The sequence below is a fragment of the Loxodonta africana genome, chromosome 24, assembly GCF_030014295.1.
Source record: "Loxodonta africana isolate mLoxAfr1 chromosome 24, mLoxAfr1.hap2, whole genome shotgun sequence".
Taxonomy (NCBI): Eukaryota; Metazoa; Chordata; class Mammalia; order Proboscidea; family Elephantidae; genus Loxodonta; species Loxodonta africana.
Window position 1 is genome coordinate 144,268 of NC_087365.1, and position 15,832 is coordinate 160,099.

General features: G+C 43.3%; 1 protein-coding gene across 1 annotated transcript in view; it reads left to right on the forward strand.

Annotated features, from left to right (window-relative positions):
• The first annotated feature begins 879 nt into the window (after positions 1–879).
• Positions 880–15,832, forward strand: part of NINL (ninein like) — a 245,308-nt gene continuing 230,355 nt past the window's right edge. Inside the window, exon 1 of the mRNA XM_064275676.1 lies at positions 880–1,149. The gene's annotated coding sequence lies outside the window, so the exon portion shown is untranslated. The remainder of the gene's footprint in view (positions 1,150–15,832) is intronic.

Consider the following 15,832-nt stretch of genomic DNA (forward strand, 5'->3'; position numbering starts at 1 on the left):
CTCGGCGCCCCGCTCCCTCTCGCCAAAGCCTCACCTTTCTGCAGACGCCGGGGGCTGCGCAGCGGCCTTCCGCCGGCCCCCACCCCGCCCGTCCGGGCCCAGCCCTGCTCCCGGCCGGGCCCGTCCCCTCCCCCGGGTCCCGCCCGGCGGCCCATCCCGACCTGCCCGGCCCATCCTGCACTCGCCCCTCTTCCGGAGCCCTTTTCCCGCCCCCACCCGGCCCTCGGTCGGGTCCGCCGCCTGCTCGGGGCTCGGCCGCGCCTGGGCTGGGAGGACAAAGAGGCGGAGCCTGGGCCCGGGAGGCGCGCAGCGCCGGGGCGGCCGGACAAAGAGCCGCCGCGGGACCCGGCGGTGGGACGGCCCTCGGCCCGGCCCCGCATCCGCGCCCTCGCGGAGCCCGGAGACGCCGGCTGCGCAGGTGAGCTGGGCCCGGCGAGGCCGCCGGGAGCGCGCAGGCCCTTCCCTCGGCCGCACGAGCGGGGCGCGCGAAGGACGCGGGCGCAGAGCTGGGCGAGGGAAGGCGCGTCCCGCGGGGCCTGGGCTCCAGGGAGCCGGCAGGTGGGGACGCAGGTGTCGGGGCCGCAGCGACCTTCCAGCGGGCTCGCCCCACCGTCCTCCTCGCGGAGCCTGCCCTCGCGCCGGGAGCTGGGCGAGCCCAGTACCGGCCCCCGCGCGGTGCCGCGTCCTCGGCTCGCCTCGGGCACGCAGCCAAGGGGATTCTCCCGGGATGGGGCCGAAGGTTCGAAGTCTGACATGGCGTCCTGCCTTGTGCGCCGGCCCCGACGGCTGGAGGTGAAGGGTGTCGTGTGAAAGTAACCTGGCCTGCTGGGCCCCCAGCTCCCTGACCAAGTCTTTAAAAACTAGCTCTTAAAATCGCGCCTCAGAAGTGCTGGTGCTCTTTGGAGTAGCGGTTGCGGTTTTCCGGACCCTTTGCTATGCAGTGACGGTGGAAAACTGGGGAGAGGTCGGGTCTACGGTGGAGACCAGCAGTTTTCATTTGTAACGTGGAGCCGGTTGGGAATCGGGCTTACCCTGTTTAACCGCGGTGCTGTGCTCCCTTCGCTCCCCAGACGCGCTGCTGCTGGACGGCCGGCGACTGAGCTGTTGACCCCACGTCTGTCCAGCCCCTTCCCCTGTCACCTGGAAAAGGTAAGGGCCCCGTTCCTCTGAGAATGGGTGTTGAATTATTCCACAGAATTATCCCCTGTAATACAATTGCACTGCATATGATCCCACTACAGAGAAACTTTTTAGGACTGACTTCCTTTTGTTGTATTAGGATTTTGCACTTGAAAGTATTGTTTAAAATAAGGACACCACTTTCTGTGGAGGAAGTCTCGTTAGTTGCTAGTTTTATCTGTTCTACTTGTTTGCAGATCCTCCCCTCCTGCCAGTGTGCTCAGTCCCAAATCCCAAGTAGGGAAACCAGTATTTATCATTGACATCTGTCTAGAATCTTTGGTGTTTTGAACTCATAAATCATGCCGTTGTATTTTTTTTTTTTTTAATAATATTGTCTTTTTGGTGAATGTTTACGCAGCTATTTAGGTTCCCATTCAACAGTTCCTGCACAAGTTGTTCCGTGACGTTAGTTACATCCTTCACAAGGTTTTTTGGGTTCACAAGGCATGAACATTCTCATTATTTCTGTTTTGGTTGTTCCATTTCCATTAATCTAGTTTTCCCAGCCGCCTTACATTCTCGTCTTTGTTTTGAAGTAATTGCTGACTGTTTGGTGATGTTCTCAGGAGCACGTTACTTACTGGTGATATTCTTTATCTTTTGAGCCAGTTTGTTATCCAGCTACAGGTGACCTCAGGGGTTAGTTTTGGTTCAGGCTTTGAAGAAGAGTGTCTCTAATGCTGCGTTGTTGTTAACAGCTCAGTGTAGGTACATGTTGGCACCTGATAGAGGTGAAGCGGTAAGGCTTAGGCCAGTGAGTGAGGAGATTTAGGAACCAGCGAGGAGGCCCAAGACAAGAACTGTGAAGCCAGAGGAAGCTTGGAGTAGAGTTTATTCTCTCCTCTCCTTTTGTGGTGAGGATGGTCCAGTGCTCAAGGCCACACTGCAAAAACTGTCAGCGGGAGGAAGGGGTGATGAGTGAGCTGCTTCGTAGAGGCCCTTGGGTATGATATCCTAGTTTTTCATGTTGGATATATAATACTTTTAAAAGCATAAAATTAAAAAAAATAATAATGATGTTAGCTAAAGCTGGTCTGTAAAATGGAACAAAAAGATTTGTTGAGTTTAGCTTTTGATTTTATACTCACAGGCTCATTAATCTTGAGGCCACTTGCAGACAGATACATCATAATTGCATTTCCCCCGGAAGTTACTTCGGTGATTTTTTTTTTTCTGTTCGCTAAATTAGCAGCCTAGCAGTTTTATGAACTGTGTGCAAAAGAGTGTGTGTATATTAAAGAGAATTGTGAAGGTGGTGAACTGGTCTGTATTGGCAAATAAAAGTGGAAAGTGTGTGTGTTTATATATAATTCGGATTCAATAAAAATCAGAAAATAATAGCTTTTTTGCGGAATGAGAAAATAAGTCTTTTCCAAAGAGCTTGAGCTTTACTTAACATTTAACACCTCAAATTAGAAAGATAATAGAGAAGAAAAGTTAGGGTTTAAAAAAGAAATTTGAGGAGTTTATATAAACTTTGATGTCAACATTTTTTCTCTAACTCATATTTACCCCACATTTTTAGTTTGCAGGGCTGCTTGGAGATGAGTGAACTAACAGTCATTTTTTAACAGCATGCTCTAAGTCCCTTAATATTAGTGTGTCATTTGTTCTGCAACTTTATGGACATTTGGTGATGGAAGATAGAATAAAACAAGAGTGGCGAAGTTCTACTGTAAAGATCCAGGCCCTCCACTTTTATGTTGAGTGGTTTCAGATGCTGGCCGGTGATGGTTTTTTTTTTTTTTTTAATAACTTTTATTAAGCTTCAAGTGAACGTTTACAAATCCAATCAGTCTGTCACATATAAGTTTACATACATCTCACTCCCGACTCCCATTTGCTCTCCCCCTCTTGAGTCAGCCCTTTCAGTCTCTCCTTTCTTGACAATTTTGCCGGCTTCCCTCTCTCTCTATCCTCCCATCCCCGCTCCAGACAAGAGTTGCCAACACAATCTCAAGTGTCCACCTGATATAATTAGCTCACTCTTCATCAGCGTCTCTCTCCCACCCGCTGACCAGTCCCTTTCATGTCTGATGAGTTGTCTTCGGGGATGGTTCCTGTCCTGTGTCAACTGAAGGTCTGGGGAGCATGGCCGCCGGGATTCCTCCAGTCTCAGTCAGACCATTAAGTTTGGTCTTTTTATGAGAATTTGGGGTCTGTATCCCACTGATCTCCTGCTCCCTCAGGGGTCCTCTGCTGTGCTCCCTGTCAGGGCAGTCATCGATTGTGGCCGGGCACCAACTAGTTCTTCTGGTCTCAGGATGATGTAGGTCTCTGGTTCATGTGGCCCTTTCTGTCTCTTGGGCTCTTAGTTGTCATGTGACCTTGGTGTTCTTCATTTTCCTTTGCTCCAGGTGAGTTGAGACCAATTGATGCATCTTAGATGACCTCTTGTTAGCATTTAAGACCCCAGACGCCACATTTCAAAGTGGGATGCAGAATGATTTCATAACAGAATTATTTTGCCAATTGACTTAGAAGTCCCCTCAAACCATGTTCCCCAGACCCCCGCGCTTGCTCCGCTGACCTCTGAAGCATTCATTTTATCCCGGAAACGTCTTTGCTTTTGGTCCAGTCCAATTGAGCTGACCTTCCATGTATTGAGTGTTGTCTTCCCCTTCACCTAAAGCAGTTCTTATCTCCTGATTAATCAATAAAAAACCCTCTCCCACCCTCCCTCCCTCCCCCCCTCGTAACCACAAAAGTATGTGTTCTTCTCAGGTTTACTATTTCTCAAGATCTTATAATAGTGGTCTTATACAATATTTGTCCTTTTGCCTCTGACTCATTTCGCTCAGCATAATGCCTTCCAGGTTCCTCCATGTTATGAAATGTTTCAGAGATTCGTCACTGTTCTTTATCGATGCGTAGTATTCCATTGTGTGAATATACCACAATTTATTTACCCATTCATCCGTTGATGGACACCTTGGTTGCTTCCAACTTTTTGCTATTGTAAACAGAGCTGCAATAAACATGGGTGTGCATATATCTGTTTGTATGAAGGCTCTTGTATCTCTAGGGTATATTCCTAGGAGTGGGATTTCTGGGTTGTATGGTAGTTCTATTTCTAACTGTTTAAGATAAGGCCAGATAGATTTCCAAAGTGGTTGTACCATTTTACATTCCCACCAGCAGTGTATGAGAGTTCCAATCTCTCCGCAGCCTCTCCAACATTTATTATTTTGTGTTTTTTGGATTAATGCCAGCCTTGCTGGTGTGAGATGGAATCTCATCGTAGTTTTAATTTGCATTTCTCTAATGGCTAATGATCGAGAGCATTTTCTCATGTATCTGTTGGCTGCCTGAATATCTTCTTTAGTGAAATGTGTGTTCATATCCTTTGCCCACTTCTTGATTGCGTTGTTTGTCTTTTTGTGGTTGAGTTTTGACAGAATCATGTAGATTTTAGAGATCAGGCGCTGGTCTGAGATGTCATAGCTGAAAATTCTTTCCCAGTCTGTAGGTGGTCTTTTTACTCTTTTGGAGAAGTCTTTAGATGAGCATAGGTGTTTGATTTTTAGGAGCTCCTAGTTATCGGGTTTCTCTTCATCATTTTTGGTAATGTTTTGTATTCTGTTTATACCTTGTATTAGGGCTCCTAGGGTTGTCCCAATTTTTTCTTCCATGATCTTTATCGTTTTAGTCTTTATGTTTAGGTCTTTGATCCACTTGGAGTTAGTTTTTGTGCATGGTGTGAGGTATGGGTCCTGTTTCATTTTTTTGCAAATGGATATCCAGTTATGCCAGCACCATTTGTTAAAAAGGCTATCTTTTCCCCAGTTAATTGACACTGGGCCTTTGTCAAATATCAGCTGCTCATACGTGGATGGATCTATGTCTGGGTTCTCAATTCTGTTCCATTGGTCTATGTGTCTGTTGTTGTACCAGTACCAGGCTGTTTTGACTACTGTGGCTGTATAATAGGTTCTGAAGTCGGGTAAGGTGAGGCCTCCCACTTTCTTCTTCTTTTTCAGTAGTGCTTTGCTTATCCGGGGCTTCTTTCCCTTCCATATGAAATTGGTGATTTGTTTCTCTATCCCCTTAAAATATGACATTGGAATTTGGATCGGAAGTGCGTTAAATGTATAGATGGCTTTTGGTAGAATAGACATTTTTACTATGTTAAGTCTTCCTATCCATGAGCAGGGTATGTTTTTCCACTTAAGTATGTCCTTTTGAATTTCTTGTAGTAGAGCTTTGTAGTTTTCTTTGTATAGGTCTTTTACATCCTTGGTAAGATTTATTCCTAAGTATCTTATCTTCTTGGGGGCTACTGTGAATGGTATTGATTTGGTGATTTCCTCTTCGGTGTTCTTTTTGTTGATGTAGAGGAATCCAAGTGATTTTTGTATGTTTATTTTATAACCTGAGACTCTGCCAAACTCTTCTATTAGTTTCAGTAGTTTTCTGGAGGATTCCTTAGGGTTTTCTGTGTATATAATCATGTCATCTGCAAATAGTGATAACTTTACTTCTTCCTTGCCAATTCGGATACCTTTTATTTCTTTGTCTAGCCTAATTGCCCTGGCTAAGACTTCCAACATGATGTTGAATAAGAGCGGTGATAAAGGGCATCCTTGTCTGGTTCCCATTCTCAAGGGAAATGCTTTCAGGTTCTCTCCATTTAGAGTGATATTGGCTGTTGGCTTTGCATAGATGCCCTTTATTATGTTGAGGAATTTTCCTTCAATTCCTATTTTGGTAAGAGTTTTTATCATAAATGGGTGTTGGACTTTGTCAAATGCCTTTTCTGCATCAATTGATAAGATCATGTGGTTTTTGTCTTTTGTTTTATTTATGTGATGGATTACATTAATGGTTTTTCTGATATTAAACCAGCCTTGCATACCTGGTATAAATCCCACTTGATCAGGGTGAATTATTTTTTTGATGTGTTGTTGGATTCTATTGGCTAGAATTTTGTTGAGGATTTTTGCATCAATGTTCATGAGGGATATAGGTCTATAATTTTCTTTTTTTGTAATGTCTTTACCTGGTTTTGGTATCAGGGAGATGGTGGCTTCATAGAATGAGTTGGGTAGTATTCCGTCATTTTCTATGCTTTGGAATACCTTTAGTAGTAGTGGTGTTAACTCTTCTCTGAAAGTTTGGTAGAACCCTGCAGTGAAGCCGTCCGGGCCAGGGCTTTTTTTTTGTTGGGAGTTTTTTGATTACCATTTCAATCTCTTTTTTTGTTATGGGTCTATTTAGTTGTTCTACTTCTGAATGTGTTAGTTTAGGTAGGTAGTGTTTTTCCAGGAATTCATCCATTTCTTCTAGGTTTTCAAATTTGTTAGAGTACAATTTTTCACAATAATCTGAAATGATTCTTTTAATTTCATTTGGTTGTGTTGTGATGTGGTCCTTCTCATTTCTTATTCGGGTTATTTGTTTCCTTTCCTGTATTTCTTTAGTCAGTCTAGCCAATGGTTTATCAATTTTGTTAATTTTTTCAAAGAACCAGCTTTTGGCTTTGTTAATTCTTTCAATTGTTTTTCTGTTCTCTAATTCATTTAGTTCAGCTCTAATTTTTATTATTTGTTTTCTTCTGGTGCCTGATGTATTCTTTTATTGCTCAGTTTCTATTTGTTCAAGTTGTAGGGACAGTTCTCTGCTTTTGGCTCTTTCTTCTTTTTGTATGTGTGCATTTGTTGATATAAATTGGCCTCTGAGCACTGCTTTTGCTGTGTCCCAGAGGTTTTGATAGGAAGTATTTTCATTCTCGTTGCTTTCTATGAATTTCCTTATTCCCTCCTTAATGTCTTCTATAACCCAGTCTTTTTTCAGAAGGGTGTTGTTCATTTTCCAAGTATTTGATTTCTTTTCCCTAGTTTTTCTGTTATTGATCTCTAGTTTTATTGCCTTGTGGTCTGAGAAGATGCTTTGTAATATTTCGATGTTTTGGACTCTGCAAAGGTTTGTTTTATGACCTAATATGTGGTCTATTCTAAAGAATGTTCCATGTGCACTAGAAAAAAAAGTATATTTTGCAGCAGTTGGGTGGAGAGTTCTGTATAAGTCAATGAGGTCAAGTTGGTTGATTGTTGTAATTAGATCTTCCGTGTCTCTGTTGAGCTTGTTACTGGATGTCCTGTCCTTCTCCGAAAGTGGTGTGTTGAAATCTCCTACTATAATTGTGGAGGTATCTATCTCGCTTTTCAATTCTGTTAAAATTTGATTTATGTATCTTGCAGCCCTGTCATTGGGTGCATAAATATTTAATATGGTTATGTCTTCCTGATCAATTGTCCCTTTTATCATTATATAGTGTCCTTCTTTATCCTTTGATTTAAGTCTAAAGTCTATTTTGTCAAAAATTAATATTGCTACTCCTCTTCTTTTTTGCTTATTGTTTGCTTGATATACTTTTTTCCATCGTTTGAGTTTTAGTTTGTTTGTGTCTCTAAGTCTAAGGTGTGTCTCTTGTAGGCAGCATATAGATGGATCGTGCTTCTTTATCCAGTCTGTGACTCTCTGTCTCTTTTTTGGTGCATTTAGTCCATTTACATTCAGGGTAATTATAGATAAATAAGTTTTTAGTGCTGTCATTTTGATGCCTTTTTATGTGTGTTGTTGACAATTTCATTTTTCCACATACTTTTTTGTGCTGAGGCGTTTTTCTTAGTAAATTGTGAGATCCTCATTTTCATAGTGCTTGACTTTATGTTAGTTGAGTCGTTACGTTTTTCTTGGTTTTTATCTTGAGTTATAGAGTTGTTATACCTTTTTGTGGTTACCTTATTATTTACCCCTATTTTTCTAAGTAAAAACCTAACTTGTATTGTTCTATATCGCCTTGTATCACTCTCCATATGGCAGTTCAATGCCTCCTGTATTTAGTCCCTCTTTTTGATTATTGTGATCTTTTACCTATTGACTTCCATGATTCCCTGTTATGTGTATTTTTTTTTTAATTAATCTTAATTTGTTTTTGTGATTTCCCTATTTGAGTTGATATCAGGACGATCTGTTTTGTGACCTTGTGTTGTGCTGATATCTGATATTATTGGTTCTCTGACCAAACAATATCCTTTAGTATTTCTTGTAGCTTTGGTTTGGTTTTTGCAAATTCTCTAAACTTGTGTTTATCTGTACATATCTTAATTTCTCCTTCATATTTCAGAGAGAGTTTTGCTGGATATATGATCCTTGGCTGGCAGTTTTTCTCCTTCAGTGCTCTGTATACGTCGTCCCATTCCCTTCTTGCCTGCATGGTTTCTGCTGAGTAGTCAGAACATATTCTTACTGATTCTCCCTTGAAGGAAACCTTTCTTTTCTCCCTGGCTGCTTTTAAAATTTTCTGTTTATCTTTGGTTTTGATGAGTTTGATGATAATATGTCTTTGTGTTTTTCTTTTTGGATCAATCTTAAATGGGGTTCGATGAGCATCTTGGATAGATAACGTTTTTTTCTTTCATGATGTCAGGGAAGTTTTTTGTCAGGAGTTCTTCAACTATTTTCTCTGTGTTTTCTGTCCCCCCTCCCTGTTCTGGGACTCCAATCACCCGCAGGTTATCCTTCTTGATAGAGTCCCACATAATTCTTAGGGTTTCTTCATTTTTTTAAATTCTTTTATCTGATTTTTTTTTCAGCTATGTTGGTGTTGATTCCCTGGTCCTCCAGATGTCCCAGTCTGCATTCTAATTGCTCGAGTCTGCTCCTCTGACTTCCTAGTGCATTGTCTAATTCTGTAATTTTATTGTTAATCTTTTGGATTTCTACATGTTGTCTCTCTATGGATTCTTGCAACTTATTAATTTTTCCCGTATGTTCTTGAATAATCTTTTTGAGTTCTTCAACAGTTTTATCAGTGTGTTCCTTGGCTTTTTCTGCAGTTATCCTAATTTCATTTGTGATATCATTAAGCATTCTGTAAATTAGTTTTTTATATTCTGTATCTGATAATTCCAGGATTGTATCTTCATTTGGGAAAGATTTTGGTTCTTTTGTTTGGGGGGTTGGAGAAGCTGTCATGGTCTGCTTCTTTAAGTGGTTTGATATGGATTGTTGTCTCCGAGCCATCACTGGGAAACTAGTTTTTCCAGAAAATCCGCTAAAAAAAAATGCAGTCAGATCCCTATCAGAGTTCTCCCTCTGGCTCAGGCTATTCAGATGTTAATGAAGCCGCCTGGGGAGGGTGGGGGAGGGAACAGAGAGATAGGAGAGTAGCACCTCAGAATATAGCCAGAGTTGTTTGTCTTGCTTGGAATGACTATTATATCTGAGATTCCCGCGGGCGCGTCGCCTGTGTGTGCTGGCTGTGTGGAGATTGCCCCCGGGGGGTCTGGCCCGCTGGAGTCACGGTCAGATCCTCTGCTTCCAGCCCCACGCCCAGCGTCGAGGCTCCCCTACTGGGACGGTGCACTCTCGACTCCAAAATCAGTCGCTGCCTCCCGGGGACTTCTCGTCCCTCCAGCCACGTGGCCCTGCCGCCCCCGAGAACCAGTTGGGCCTCCTCCCGGGGTTAGTTCAGATGGGTGGAGCAGGTCCCCGTGCTTGTGCCGTGACCGAGTGTCCCGGCTGGGACGCTGTTCTCCCTGCTCCAATACCAGCCGCTGCCTCCCAGGGACTTCTCCTGCCGGCTGCGTCCCACGCTGCCCGCGCAACCCGACTGGTCCCCTTCCCAGGGTTAGTTCAGGGGGGTGGAGCAACTCTCCGTGTTTATGCCGTACCTGTGTCCAGTCCAAATCCCTGCGGGACGGTCCCCCGGCTCGGACGCTGCTCTTTCTGCTCCAAGACCAGTCACTGCCTCCCAGGGACTTCTCCTACCGGCTGCATCCCACGCAGCCCATGGAACCGGCTGGTCCCCCTCCCGGGGTTAGTTCAGGGGGGTGGAGCCGCTCTCTGTGCTTGTGCCGTACCTGACTGGTACGCTGGCTCCAGGCTCTGGAAACAATCGCTGCTTCCCTGTATTAGTTCGTTCTCCATCTCTAAATCTGTGTTTGTTGTTCAGGGTTCGTAGATTGTTATGTATGTGATCGATTCACTTGTTTTTCCGTGTGTTTGTTGTAAGAGGGATCCGAGGTAGCGTGTGCCTAGTCCGCCATCTTGGCTCCGCCCCCCGGTGATGGTTTTTTGTTTTTTTTTTTAAGATTGCACATACAGTGACATTTAAGACTGGAAATATGTGAGTTTCTTCTGACCATATATTTTTCTACCTTGGACACTTAACCTTTAGATCTTGCCATCAACTGGTGCCTGCTAGATGTCCTCAGGAAAGATCTAGAAATAGGAGGCAAAAACTAGACCAGTGCCCTGGTCTCATACCTTAACTGGAATTTTCCAAGGTGGAGTCAAGGGTGTTGGGTGGCTGTATAAGGAGAAGGAATCTTGCCCTCCAGCCTGGAAGGGTACCTCTAGCACCACACACTTCACTCCCTAATTCTGGGGTCATTCAGTGAAAAAAAAGAATGAATGGCAGCAGCCATAACTGGACTCTAGGTTAGAACTTAGCTTACTCCTTGGTTTTAGGTACAAATTAGACATTCAGGCTGAAGGCCAGAGATTTGGTTAATCACTAGCGGAAGACCAGAACTTTGGGTCATACTTTACCTGGAGCTGTTTGAAGGGTGGTGGTAGTAGAAGGCTTTCCTTTCCCCATCTTTGGGGCAACCTTGAGCTTCCTGGTGAGAACTCTCCACCGAAGGATTCTGTCTTCATTTGCGACTACGGGACTGAGGACTCTTTTCAAGCCTGTTCCGTTACTTTTACTCTTTTTTTTTAATTTAAAGTTGGAGCGTGGATGTGGTGCAGCCTGGTTGTTCTTTTCTGTCTCTCTGAAACACGGGTTGAGATTTAGATTTAGAGGAATAATGGTGACCCTCATCCCATGAGGCTTTCTTAATCCCTGAAGACTGGCATATCCTCTCTCTCGAGTTTAAATCAATTGTTAGTTTCTCAAATAAATGTAAGTGTATCCAGAATGTGCTGAGGACCAGGGCATCATCAGGAAACTTGTTAGAAATTCATATTTTTAGGTTCTCCCCAGACCTGCTGAATCAATAAGCAGGGGTGTGGGGTCTGAAAAGCACTGGTATATACCAGTGAATTGACTTATTTTATGTCTCATGAGGGGAAACTGCAAATCCATTTGTGATGTGATGTCTTCTTTTACATCCCAGTTCCTTTATTTTGGAATCTGCTTTGGCTAATAAGTTAAAATTTTAGTATGTTGGTTCTGGGGGAAAAGAGACGGAAACCAAAGACTCAGAGAAAAAACTAGTCTATAGGACAGTCTACACAAACCACGGCCTTATCTATCCTGAGACCAAAAGAACTAGATGGTGCCTAGCTACTCCTACTGACTGTTCTAATCAAGGTCACAATAGAATGGACCCTGATAGAGTGGGAGAAAAATGTGGAACAGAACCTCAAATTCCTTTAAGAAGAAGAAGAAAAAAAAAAAGACCTGCTGGACTGCTTGAGACTTGAGGACTCCCTGAGACAATTGTCCAGAGATATGCCTCAAACCTTGAACCAAAACTAACCTGAGGCCACCTTGTAGCTAAATAACAAATTAGCTCAAAAAATAATGAATATTATCCATAATACTGTGTTCTTTTAAAAAATCACCTACATGAGACCAAACAGTCAACAATTACTTTAAAACGAAGGTGAAACTGTAAAGGGGCACGGAAACTACATTAATGGGAATGAAACAGCCAGAATGGAAATGAGAATGTTCACACGCTGTGCAGGATGTAACCAATGTCACTGGAAAAACTGTGTAAAAACTGTTGAATGGGAGCATAAACTTCACCAAAAACACAATAAAGTATTTAAAAATTTTTTTAGTATGTAGGAGTTTTCTCAGGAGCCCTGGTGGTGCAGTGGTTAAAAGCGCTCAGCTGCTAACCAAAAGGTCACCATTTCAAATCCACCAGCAACCCCGTGGGAGAAAGGTGTGAGAGTCTGCTTCCGTGAAGACTTAGTCTTGGAAGCCTTATGGGTTGCTGTGAATCGTAATTGACTTGACGGCAGTGGGTTTTGGGTTCAGGAGTTTCTCAAAGTGGTCATTGCTTTTATTCCTTTTTTTATGGTTTTAACTGCATTTTTTTTTTTTTCTTTTTTTGTGGTAAATGTGTATATAACAAATCATTTGCCTTTTCAACCTTTTTGGACGTGTAGTTCAATGATATTAGTTTATTGTGTTGTTCTGCCATTAATATTATCCCTTTCCATGTTTTCCCATCACGCTTAACAAAACTCAGTGTCCCTGTGGTACAGTGAATTGCTTTTATATGGCCATTCTAGCCATGGTCTTGTAGCTTCCATGAAATGATTCATTAGGACTATGCAAATAAGTGTGTAAGATTCTTGCCAGGATTGGCTGGGATATGAAATAAGGCGACTGTGGCCTACCAAGGAGTTGGTCAATTTTGCCATCCTGCTGGGCTTATAAAGGGCCAATCCCAGAGGTTGAGGGGGGCAAACCTTATTATCATCAAGTATGTTGTTTGGACCCAAGGCCCCTTTGCTAAGGACCCCTTAGACCCAGAAGACAGACTTGTAACACTGGAAAGTTGTGACACTGGAGGTAGCAGCAGCATGGGACAGGCAGACAGCTGCACTTGGCTGGCCAACCCACAGAGCAAGAGAGCTGAGTGCCTTCAGGCGGGAGGCTTCCTGGTGGAGTGGGGTTCCTTGGTGGCACTTTCCAGTGGAGCTAAAGAAAGAGCTGTAACACTTGCCCAGCAGGACACGGGCCAGGCCCCAAGTGGGCGTGGCAGGAGCAGCCAAATCAAAGAACTCTATGCCGAGTTGTTCCTGTTGCTTCTAAGTTGATCCTAATCCTGAATTGTAACCTGTTACTTACCTAATAAGCCTCATAATCATGAGTAAGGTCTGTGAGTTATGTGTGGCCCTTGTAGCAAATTATCGAACCCAGCAGAGAAGTAGAGTGTGCCGTGGGGAGGACATAGGGTGTCGGAATAGGTAAAAAGGCTGGCAAGCGGAGGCATGCCTGACTTCCACCTCGCTGGCGTCGGTTTTGGGTTGATGCTGAACTAGATTCTCTCCCCTCCTCCTGAAGTTAGACGAGGCCTGACACCACCCCAGTTTACAGGCCCCTGAGCAGTGAGTCCCCCTTTCCCCTCCTTCCCTCCCACCCCTGGTAACCACTGGTAAACTTTGGCCTCTATATGCTTGCCTACCCTAGATATTTCATGTAAGTGAAATCATACAATACATGTCCCTTTGTGACACTTCACCTGGCATGTTTTCAAGGGTCATCTATGCTGTAGCACGTATCAGGACTTCGTTTCTCTTTATGGCTAGTAATCCATTGTATGTATGCACCACGTTTTATTTATTCATTCATTTGTTGGTTGGCATTTAGTTTGTTTCCGCCTTTTGGCTGTTGTGAATAGTGCTGCACTGGACATGGGTGTATTTCTTTGCACTCCTGCTTTCAGTTCTTTTGGGTATATACCTAGGAGTGAAATAGCTGGATCATATGGTTTTTTTTTTTATGGTTATACTATGTTTAACTTTTTGAGGAACTGCCAGGCTTTTCCACAGTGGTTGTGCCCTTTCACAGTTCCACCATCAGTGAGTGAGGTTCCAGTTTCTCCACACTCATTTTTTTCATCGCAACAGTTTTAATAGACGTGAAGTGATATGTCAGCATGTTTGTGTTTTGTTTTAAATTGTGGTTAAAATATGCATAACAAAACGTATGCTTCCTTCAACAATTTCTACATGTACAATTCAGTGATGTTCTTCAGGTAGTGCAACCATTCTTGCTGTCCTTTTCCAAATCGTTCTACCACCATTAACAAAATGAAAAACAAAAACAAAAACACTTTTCCCTTCCCTCCCACCCAGGTAATAACTAATAATCTTTGGTTTCTTTATATTTGCTTATTTCATATAAGTAAGATCATATAGTATTTGTCCTTTTGGGTCCGACTTATTTCAGTCAGCGTGATGTTTTCAAGTGTCATCCATTTTGTATGTATCAGGACTTCATCTGTCTGTATTGCTAAGCAGTATTCCGTTGTGTGTATATACCAGATTTTGTTTACCCATTCATCTGTTGGTGGACATTCCATTGTTTTCATCTTCTGACTCTTGTGAAAAGTGCAGCAGTGAACATTGGTGTACAGGCTTCTATTGTGTTCCTGCTTTCACTTCTTCTGACTATGCATCTAGGGTTGTGATGGCTGGATCTTATGGCAGTTCTGTGTTCAACTTTTTGAGGAACCGCCAAACTATTTTCCACAGTGGCAGCACCATTTTATATTTCCACCAGCAATGGATGAGGGTTTGTTTCTTCACAACCTTGCCAACACCTGTTTTCTGCCTTTTTTTTCGATCATTGCCATTCTAATAGGGGTGAGGTGGTACCTCATTATAGCTTTGATTTGCATCTCTAATGGCTAATGAGGAGTCTGTAGGTGGTGCACGTGGGTAGTGCTTGACTACTAGCCGAAAGATTGGTGGTTTGAACTCACCCAGAGGAACACTGGGGGATAGGCCTGGCGATCTGCTTCCAGTAGATACTATACAACGAGCTAAGAGGTAGAACAGAAGCACTAAAGACATTATTAGGCCAATTAACTGGGGTGCCCCTTGAAACTATGACTTTAAACATCCAAACCAATGAACTAGATCCCATGAGGTGTTTGGTTGTATATGAGCAGCCTCAGCAGCTACTCTTTTTTTGTTGTTATTATATATATATCTGTCGTGGACTGAATTGTGCCCCCCAAAAATACGTGTCAGCTTGGCTAGGTCATGATTCCCAGTATTGTGTGGTTATCCACCATTTTGTCATCTGATACGATTTTCCTATGTGATATAAATCCTGCCTTTATGATGTTAATGAGGCAGGACTCAATCTGCAAGATGAGGTTGTGTTTGAAGTCAGGCTCTTTTGAGAGATAAAGAGAGAAGCTGGCAGAGAGACAGGGGGACCTCATACCACCAAGAAAGCAATGCTGGAAGTAGAGTGCCTCCTGTGGACCTGAGGCCCCTGTGCTGAGAAGCTCCTCTACCAGTGGAAGGTTGATGATAAGGACCTTCCGCCAGAGCCGCCAGAGAGAGAAACCTTTCTCTGGAGCCAATGCCCTGAATTCAGACTTCTAGCCTACTGGACTTTGTGAGAATAAATTTCTCTTTGTTAAAGCCATCCACTTGTGGTATTTCTGTTATAGCAGCACTAGATAACCAAGACAATATCTATTACACAGCTTTTGCCAATTCAACTTTCTACAGGTGTGCAACTTACTGACAGCAATTATAACAATCAGCTATGCAAGCCTGCCCTTAATCAGTGTGATTTTTCCATCACCGTTAGCCCCTTTCCCCCTCCCTCCTGCCCCTGGTAACCACTAATAAACTTTGGTCTCTGTACATTTGCCTTTTCTTGTCTTTTTATACAAGTGAGGTCATACAATATTTGTCCTTTGAGATTAGCTTATTTCGCTCAGCATAGTGTCTTCAAGCTCCATCCATTCTGTACCGTGTATCCAGACTTCATTTCTCCTACTGCCAGTAGTATTCCATTGTGTCTGTGAACCTCATTTTGTTTATCCAGTCACCTCTTGATGGGCATTTCGGCCTTTTTTATTGTGAATAGTGCTGCAGTGAACATTGGTGTACAAGTCTCTTTTTGAGTCTCTGCTTTCAAGTCTTTGGGGTA